This window comes from Rhipicephalus sanguineus, chromosome 7, assembly GCF_013339695.2.
Source record: "Rhipicephalus sanguineus isolate Rsan-2018 chromosome 7, BIME_Rsan_1.4, whole genome shotgun sequence".
Classification (NCBI taxonomy): domain Eukaryota; kingdom Metazoa; phylum Arthropoda; class Arachnida; order Ixodida; family Ixodidae; genus Rhipicephalus; species Rhipicephalus sanguineus.
The window spans coordinates 2935123-2945122 of NC_051182.1; positions in this window are offsets into that span (position 1 = coordinate 2935123).

Genomic DNA, 10000 nt, shown 5'->3' on the forward strand with positions numbered 1-10000 from the left:
TTTCGCTCGTCATGCCAACGCGGTGACAGTCGTATCTGACAACGGCTCACAGTGCTCGAGCTGGGCATTCGCAGAATTCGCGACAGCATACGGCTTCAACCACACCACGAGCGGCCCTCTTCATCCACAGGCCAACGGGGAAGCGGAACGCACCGTTCAAACATTGAAACATCTGCTCGAGAAAGCATACGATCCGTACTTCGACCTACTGGCCTACAGACAGGCTTCAGCACGGCTAAATTGCTCATGGGACGGCAACTGCGCTCTCGAGTTTCTGCATTTCACGCCCTCCTCGTCCCCGTAAACGTCGACAACAAACAAGCGACGAAGAGGGACCTCGAAGCGAAACAACGCCAGAGGCGAAATTACAACCGTCGTCCCCAGACAACGAGTTACGAGCTCGTCTCCAAAAACCCGTGTCTGGGTGCGAGACCTGAAATGCGAAGGGGAGATAACTCAACGAGCAGACACTCCCCGCTCCTACTGGGTCGAAAGAGAGTGCAGACACGAGCGTCGCAGCAGAAAACATGCTCGTCCCATCGCCGGCCTCATAGAAGAAACCGCAACCGCCTCCCTCCTCATTACTCTTCGGCACTGACGACCAAGATTTCGAGCCATCGACAGTTGCGGGACCGCTAGCTGACCTCTACAATGGAGCTTCCTCCCAGCGAGCTGGCTAGCCTGCGAACCGACAGCAATAATTTACTGCCCAAGCCAGTCAACGATGTGCAGCAGAGACATCGAGGGTTGCAGCAACCACCACCCGTTCCGGCTGCAAATTCTTTGTGCCTGACTGTTACGGAGTAGCCACTTAAGATAGGCAGATATGGCATGGCGCCTCGCCTACTGTAACACGCTCTCACCGCGTAGTGCAAACGACGGGTAGCCCTATCGCGCCCTCCCGGTGCGTGGATCGGATTTTATCCCGAGAGCAGGCGCGTCGGGGCGCCTCTGGAATAAACGCTTTTTGTTATCAGCGAGCCGTGTGTAGAGTCGCTTTCTTTCTCGCTCCTCGAGCTCACGACAGTGTCTTCTTTCATGTGTCCGTCTTTGCACGCCCACTCTTAGAATGAACGAGCCGGCGTTCGATGGGGGCTGCGCTAGGCTTGTGCGTTGAATCCGGTAACTGCGGAGCGATGCATTCCTTTCGTAGTAATACCCCAAGAGATGTGTATCACAAGCACACTCAAACAAAAACCGTGATTTACTAATGAGACACTTTGTTCAATTAGGTGCATTACCTTTACTTTAGTCATGTATTCTAATTAATGATGCAGAACTATCGGTAAATTGACTATAGATAGTATCGATAGTCTTTTTGAAACTATAGATAGTGCTACTATCGACAAACTATCGATAGTTCCAATTGGTAGTACCATCGTTAATATTACTATAGCAATATTACTGCCACGCGTGTTTATTGATTTGTTTTGACGTATTCGGGTTTCACCCACAAAGACTGTTAGCAACGTTTGACGTAGACCGCGCCGTGATATATCAGAAGCTTCGCAGTTGTTTGAGATCATTCTGTTTAGATTACGCGCCGGACGCGAATAGTCAAGTTTATTCGAGAGCTTAAGCGAGCGCCAGCGATAACGCTGGAAGGTTTGATGACTGGTGTGTAAAGGACGACGCGTCCCACCGATGATAGAGAACTCAACGGCTGACGGCTGCTCCCACGCTATCAGTGCGCAGCATGTATCGCTTGTATATGGAGTCTTGAATTTCTGGGCACAAGTTCGCCCAAATAAAGGGCTCCGTATTTCCCAGTCTTACTGCAGCATTCTTCACCGTCACAACAACGTGACAACTACTATCGACTAGTGGTGTAGAATAATGATGCGGTTGCTGGCCGACCATATTGCCAAAATATTTGTGATAGCCTACTACCAGCTTCGCTTAATTTATGAGGAATTTTCGGCAGAGAAATTAACTATTCCCGCAGTGCAAATGGCGCATATATCCATCAATAAATTCGTACCCAAAAGCAACTAGTTACACCTTGCAATTAACTTCTTGATATTTTATTATTTTGAAATAACAAAATGCAATATCACTTTGAAGCCGCGCAGTCCCACCACATGTAAAGACTTCCTTTACGCTGCTGCTGAGCCGTTTCGACTTGATGATCATGTGTCAGCAAAGCACTCTGGTGAAGAACACAAGCATGTCAACTTCCTTGCCCTTCAGCCTGCTCTTCCAGCTCCACTATGTACCACGCGCGCGGAAAACCAAGTTTATTCTGCAGTGAGTCCGCGCTGTTGATTTTATACTGTCGATAGACCATCAAATTGTTTTACTATCGATAGCGCTATCGAGAGTATTTTTCACCGTCGATAGTTCGATAGTGACTCAGCTATCGATAGTATCGATAGTACCATCGATAGTTCTGCATCACTAATTCTAATACAACAATCGTTTACGAAAGCCTATGAGGCATATAAATTTTTAAGGAACCTTGATTATGGCACTGTTACCGACCAGCTGATGCTGTCTTGGAAACACGTCTGCCGCTCCTGATAGTTCATCGTGTGATTAGGGTGATATGCCTTCGAAGATTGGCTTTGCGTGCTGCGCAGGTTTTTGCCTCTACATTTCAATGTAAAAAAGATGCTGAATAAACAGTCAAAAGTTTGCGCTCCCCACAACCCAGTCCGTCCTTATTTCTTTGCGTGAAACAGTCATGCTTTCTGTGGCACTTTGCTGGTAGTTTTAGCACCCCACTGTAATTCCCTATTTAGTTTAAAGCTTAACATAGGAAGGAACGCTACTTAGTCATGTGGGTTAAACAGCGAGTTCAAGTAGGGCATCTGTGATGGGATTCTTTGGAATAAGCCAAGAAAAGAGCACGTTGTGTCGATGACAGCAACGTTAAGAAAATGGCGAGGCTGTTTTCTGTTTTTTTACTTTATGATTGAGAAAACACACAAACATAAGACACACAACAATGGCCGCTATACGAGAACACGACGCCTTACAACCTTGCTTACAACACTTGGAAAAATATCAGAAAGAAAACGCACATGCTTAGTCTTAGCGTGGAAATGTCTCACCTGGCAAAACAAACAGCTAATGCGGGATACACCTTCGTGGATGGAGCGTCGGCACGAGAACGCAGCTGTTGCTGTGGCTTGGCGAAGTAAACTGTAGTGTATGAATGGACGCTGCCGTAGGGTCGAGCGATCAAATCAAATCAAATCAAATCATTTTATTTCCCAGAAAGAAACAGGTTCTGCGATGATAGGTACAGTTCGAGCGATGATAGGTACAGCTGCTCAGGATGTCAAGCAGAACCTTGTGCTCCAACTAGTTGGTCCAATAATGCGTAGCAACACCAGGGCCTACATCCGACGGTGTTGCGAATTGACGTTGCAGCTTCCTGGGAACTCCACAGAGATGGCGTCGAGACTTGAAGCCAAACGAAGCAGCACACTTCGACCTTTGTCATCCGCCAGACACTCGGGGCTGAACCCGACCGTGATGCTGACTTCGACAATGTTCCGTGGCCTCCACAAAGAACGCTCGGGGGCTACGCCCGATGGCATCACTAACAGCGGGGATCATCTGGGTCTTCCTAAAAGGATGTCGAGCTATGATGCCACGCGAAGCCGTCGCATGGCTCTCGCAAGGCAGGGCAACACTCGGGCCTACATCCGACGGTGTTGCTGGTGGACGCGGCAGCTTCTCGAGAGCGCTCCACAGACTTGATTTAGAGACTTGAGGCCAAGCGAAGCCCAAAACTCCAACTCTTGACCTCCGCCAGGCACTCGGGTCTACGCCCGACCGTGTTGCTGGCCGAGAAACGCCCGCCATCCTCCACCTCGATGGAATGCCACCGTGGCTACTGCTGTGGCTCCTCACGCGCCCGCCTCTCGCGCCAACCGCCAGATTCTCCTTTTGTTCTCAGCTCCGCGTGCCAAAGCCCATCGTCATCTTCATTCCTGCGCAGGTCCTATCACTGCCCTCCTCCGTCCAATCTGGTCATGTCCTCGATGGGACACCACGCACGACACTCGCGCACTTATCCATCACAGGCACCATAAGTCAACATTGAAGGGAATTCCAGCGCCAATTCTCTAAAAGTTTGTGCGAAGCAGAACGTGCGGTGCAATAACCATTTGCGTTTGTCCTTAGGTAGCTGGCCTGTGGGTACAGCTACTAGTTGTTGTCCTAAAGTTGCAGGGTCGGAAAGTCTACGGTATCAGACCTGGTTCCCAAAGTTTGTGAGGCGATATGGAAAGTTCTCGAGCCAAGAGTGTTTCCAGTACACACCCACGATCACCTCCTTGCCGTTGCTGAAGAGCTTTCGCGACGATGGAACTTCCCAAACTGTGTCGATGCTATCGACAACAAATTCATCTCGATGCACCACCCATAGAGTTAATATACTCACTTCGTTATTTCAGGTTGTACATAGAAACTAGGGATGGCGAGAAAAAAGCATCGAATTTTACGCCGCTTGACGAGCCTGGCCATCCTTGTCAGCAGTAGGCACAAAACAGATAAAACCACTGTACAGAGAGTTCGTGCAAGTATCCGTGCATGTGCAAAATAATAATATAATAATAACAAATAATAACGAATTGGCAAAAAGACCTATGTGTCATAATTGCCAACAGCTCTGTGAGTGTAAAACAATAACACAGATTCATACAATACCTGAAGACATGAAAACACTTGACATTGCGGTGGCACAGATTGCAGAATAATGCTCTTGCGAATGGCAGAAAGAGACATAGAATTTGGGCAGTCATAAAATGAGGTATTCAAGAAATTTGGCGCAATTTACTCAACATAAAAAACCGCAGTTTTTTTTTACACTTTGGTAATACGTAACTATTTTGTACTCTGGTTTCATATGGATGAGTGCCGAAACGTAAGTGGAACAATTTTAGAAAAAGAAAGAATCATTTTTGCTTGTTATTGTTTTAAAAACATGCAAATCTGTAGCCGAATATTTTGTTTAGAGATACAATATTACATTGTAGGAAGTTATGCTTAGTCGGCGAATCATAGGACCCATTTACAATTGCGCCGATCATTTTCTTTTGCAAGGGTTGTTGTTTTATTATGTTTGAAAACGTTGTATTGCCACAGACTAGCAGGCAATAGCTGATGTGGGAATAAAAAAATGAATAGTACAAAGTAAGCATAGTTTTGATTGGAAAAATATACCTTCCATTTTATGCTCCAGAGCTTCCATATGCGTTTGTTGCCGACGAGGCGTTCCCCCTCAAGCCAAACTAAATGAAGCCTTATCCTGGCATGCATGTAGCAGGCACACCAAAAAGAGTTTACAATTCCAATCTTCCTAGAGCACGTCGATGCATTGAGAACACATTCGGGATTATGTGTGCCCGTTCGAGAGTCCTGGGGAATAGAATGAGCCTTCTGCCGGATAATGCATTGGCAGCTGTCTCTGCTTGCAAATAGTTGTTATGCTGGTAGTTATTGCCCATGGAAATTGCAGACACTGTTGACAGCTCAGGAAGGATGGTCGCAGGCGATTGGAGAAAGAGTGTTGAGGAATTGCTCCAAGTTCATTCGGTAGGGGTCAAATATGCATTCGAGATGAGCAGCAGATGTGCGACATAGCTATGCCAGTTATTTCCATGGGCCTGGCGCTGTCATATGGCAGTGGAAGTGAATGTTCTGTCGAATGCAAGCTGTCAATATTTTTGTCAGCAAAGCCAACTGAGGCGTTGCGACTGATGCAGCGTTTTGACTGATCCGCAAGACAAGACGAATGGTAGTAGGGTACGCATTCGGGCTGGTTGGTTCATGATTACGAGTGAAAAATAGCGCTAAAAAGACGGAACAAGAGAGGACACGTGGATGCGGGACACCCTTCTGACGTGCAGCCTGTTGCAGCTACAATTTTTGACGTGTTCCTCACGCAATCAAGTTCTTTTGAACTTACCACTGAGCATCCCTCAGACAACAAACTGCGCTTCATAGACTTTATTTATTTATTTAAATACTCTCAATGCCATTTGCGGCGTTACAGAGAGGAGTGGTTACAAGTTAGAGATGGCAGTCTTGAATGATGCATGATCAGGGTTGCTGGCGATGGAGGCAGGAAGGTGGTTTTATTCGGATGAAGTCTTGGGCACGTAGGAGTGGAAGTATATGTTGGTATGGCAGAATGGCACATGGACTTTGAAGTTATGGTCGATGCGAGATGAAACGTAAGAAGGTGGCGAGAACAATGTGCCTTTTATTTCAGGATTCATGAAAAAAATCTTCTGGGAGAGACATAGGCGGGCCTGTTTCCTCCTGTTAGAAAGGGTAGGAAGGTCTAGAGAATTTTTAATTGATGAGATGCTAGCAGTACGGGAGTAATTAGCGACAATGAAGCCAGCTGAGCGATTTTGGATGGCTTCCAGTGCATTAACAAGTAAACAAGAATGAGGATCCCAGATTGATGAGGCGTATTCAAGTTTAGATCTGACTAGTGTTTTATAAAGAAGTTTTAATGAAACAGGTGCTAATGAAAAGTTACGGCGCAAGAAGCCGAGAGTGCGGTTAGCATTGTTGATCACATAACTGATATGATTATTCCATGTTAAATTGTTATCTATGTGAACACCTAGATATTTGTAAGTATTGACAGACGACAACTGAAAATTAGAAATTGAATAAACAGGGCTAGTGCAGTCAGTACTTCCTCGAGAGATCCTCATTATTTTACATTTGTTAATATTCAGTTTCATTGACCAGAGTGAGCACCAAGATGTAATGTTGTCAAGATCAGATTGAAGTAGTGATGAATCATGAGGGTTAGTTATTATGTGGTAGATGACACAATCGTCGGCAAATAGCCTGATTGTTGATGTAATGCTGGATGGAAGGTCATTAATATAAATTAGAAAGAGTAAGGGTCCAAGGACAGAACCTTGCGGCACACCAGATGTTACTGAACAATTGCGTGAGTCATGATCGTCAGCTGTTACATGGTGGGTTCTGTTAGATAAGAAGCATTCAATCCATCGTAATATGTTTGAGTCAATATTTAGCATGCTTAGTTTAAGTAGGAGTAAACGGTGAGAAACGCTGTCAAAAGCTTTTTGAAAATCAAGGAAAATGCAATCGATAATGGAGCCAGTGTAAGATTCTGAAAATAAGTCGTTGGTGAAGAGAAGTAGTTGGGTTTCACATGAGTACATTCTTCAAAGGTATACTGCGCTAAAAGGAACAAGGACACAGAAAAGGGGGGACAACACATGCTTAATCTTCAGTGTATATATGTCACCCTTCACTCAATAAAATTTCAGTTGTGAGTCTGCGCTGTTGTCCCCCCTTTTCTGTGTCCTTGTTCCTTTTAGCGCAGTATACCTTTGAAGAATGAACATCAACCAACTAGCCCAACTTGCTGCTCTGTTCACATGAGTAGTGTTTCCTAAAACCATGCTGACTGTTATGAAAGAAGTTATTTTCTTCGAGAAATATAATTAGGTTAGAATAGATTATGTGTTCGAGAAGCTTACATGGAATACTAGTCAAAGTGATCGGCCTGTAGTTAGAAGGATTAGATGAGTCACCTGGTTTAGGCACAGGAACCACCTTCCCCGCCTTCCAGTCACTGGGCAATGAGGCATTTCGCAATGACTGTGAAAAGAGCTGTGAAAAAATGACTGAACAATAAATGGCAGTTTGTTTGAGAAATTGGGGAGCGATTCCATCTATGCCAGGTGCTGAGGCTTTCATTTTTAGTATGAGGTGAAAAATCCCCAATTGATCAGTGATGATTGGTTCCATTCGGGGATATCCAGGATCGGCTTCCATTGGTAAATGATTGGAGATGTCAACAGAAAATGAGTTTTTAAATACGTCTTGCAAAGCTTCGCAGCACCTGTCACTTGCAATCGCCAAACCAAGTTCGTCACAAAGATCTATGTTCTTATTTTTCGGACCATTTACAATACACCAAAACTTACGAGGGTTAGACTGTAAAAGAGAAGGAAGGGTATCGCTAAAGAAACTATGTTTAGCAACTGCATAAGCTTTTTTGTATTCTAATGTTGCGCTGTGATACGCCGCCCATCTCTCCGTGGTATCAGATGATGAAGCGCTGCGGTAAAGTCGTTTTTTTTTATTACGTAAGCGAAGAAGTGCAGATGTGAACCACGGAGAGCGGAACGCCGTTCGAACAGTTCGCAAAGGAACATAACAATCTATAAGTGAATTAAACTTATTTTTGAACGATACCCAGTTCTCCTCTACAGTGTTATCAGCGGCCCATGCAATGTATTTTTCAGTGAAAACTTCCAACTCAGTACATATAGATGCATAATCAGCTTTGGCATAATCTTTTATAACTTTAGTTGCGTGCATAGGACGCTGTGATTGCATTGCGCAGGTGAAGTGTACAATGCGATGATCACTAAGCCCGGGTAGGTAATGAATCGATGAAATGACCGAAGGATTAGTTGGAACTCTCATTCTCAAATAGCCATGTATGTTAAAGTTATGCGCCCAGGTCTCAATGGAGCCTTCTCCCTTTTCCCCTGCGCCCTCGAAGTTTGGTAAGCGCGGATTTGCAAGAGCTTTTATTAAGGTGGCGCTAGACATGTCATGTGACCACCAAGCAGAAGCACGTTTTCTTTCACAAGTAGCACGCCTGAAGCTCGAAAGTTTTCCAGCAACACTTTTGACCAACATTGCCGAAAGCCTCGTAGCAGGCTTTAAAAACAAGCGCTCAGCTGCTGTGCAATCCGAGACAAACTCGAAGCAAACTGTTGCGGTTATCCCGTATGTACACAAGGTAGCCCACAATCTCAAGAAAGTTGTCGGCAGGGCATGCGTTAGGATGTTGTTTTCTGCCCAAAATAAGCTGAGTAGCCTGTGCCAGCAAGTCAACCGAGAGGTAGAGAAGAAAAGAAGATGCACTAAGAAGCACAGGCAGAAGTTTGTTGAATGTGCTCAAGGTGTTGTGTACAAGATTGCACTTTCTTGCGGGCGTTATTATGTCGGTCACACGGGGAGGTGCCCTAATGACCGCATGCGCGAGCATTCGAACAAGGTTCAGAAACAAGCTACCGATAGTCAGTTATCTCTTCATTGTAACAGATGCGGTTGCCATCCATCTTTTAAAGATACCACTTTCTTGTCAAAATACCATGACGAGCGCGCGTGTCTCATTTCAGAAGCTTATCACATCCGCAATAGCGGCGAGGCATGTATAAGTTTCCCTTCGATTTCCCTCCTTCCGAAGGATATAGAATTCATGTCCCATTGATCGCCTTACTGCCTCTGCGCAAGCTGAGTCTTCAATTTTCTGTAGTTTCATTGCGATAGTGGTGAAGTATATTTATGCTTACTGAAGGAATAAAACACATTTGGTTGTTAGTCAGCGCCGTGGTCTCGTGTACTTTCTTGTCCCGTCTTTTTAGCGCCGTTTTTCACTCGTAAAAGACGAATAACTGTTTTTTTTTTAATTTTATTGCACATAGTCGCCTTCCAAAATCAATAACAGGCCTTCTTTTATCTGACGCTCTGAGTACATTTGCGACACCTAATAAATAGTAACTGACACCGTAGGCCATGACGCTTAGGGGATATGATTTGAGCATGCGAACCTTGCGAACACCACTAAAAACGAGGTGCCTGCCTCATCGAGTACATCTGGGAAAATATTCACAGCACGGTAGATGCTGTACTAAATTATCTAATACAACGCTTTCTATCGAGCACTTCGTTTAAAATATCACGCAGCATGGTTGACGCTGTGCTAAAATAATGTAATAAATAATGTAATGCAACATTTTCTATCGAGTATGTCTCGTAAATTATCGGACAGCATGGTTGACGCTCTAATATAATAATGTCATGCAACAATTTTGCTGGACCTACTTCTGGCCTTGTTTCTGCTCTGGTTTGATGTTATGACGCCGTACATAGTTCTGGAGTCACAAAGCATTGCAACATTTCTACACTTATTCCGGCTTGCTCGGTCACCCAGCCCAATCAATTTCAGCAGCCTCGCCAACCTATGCATTAA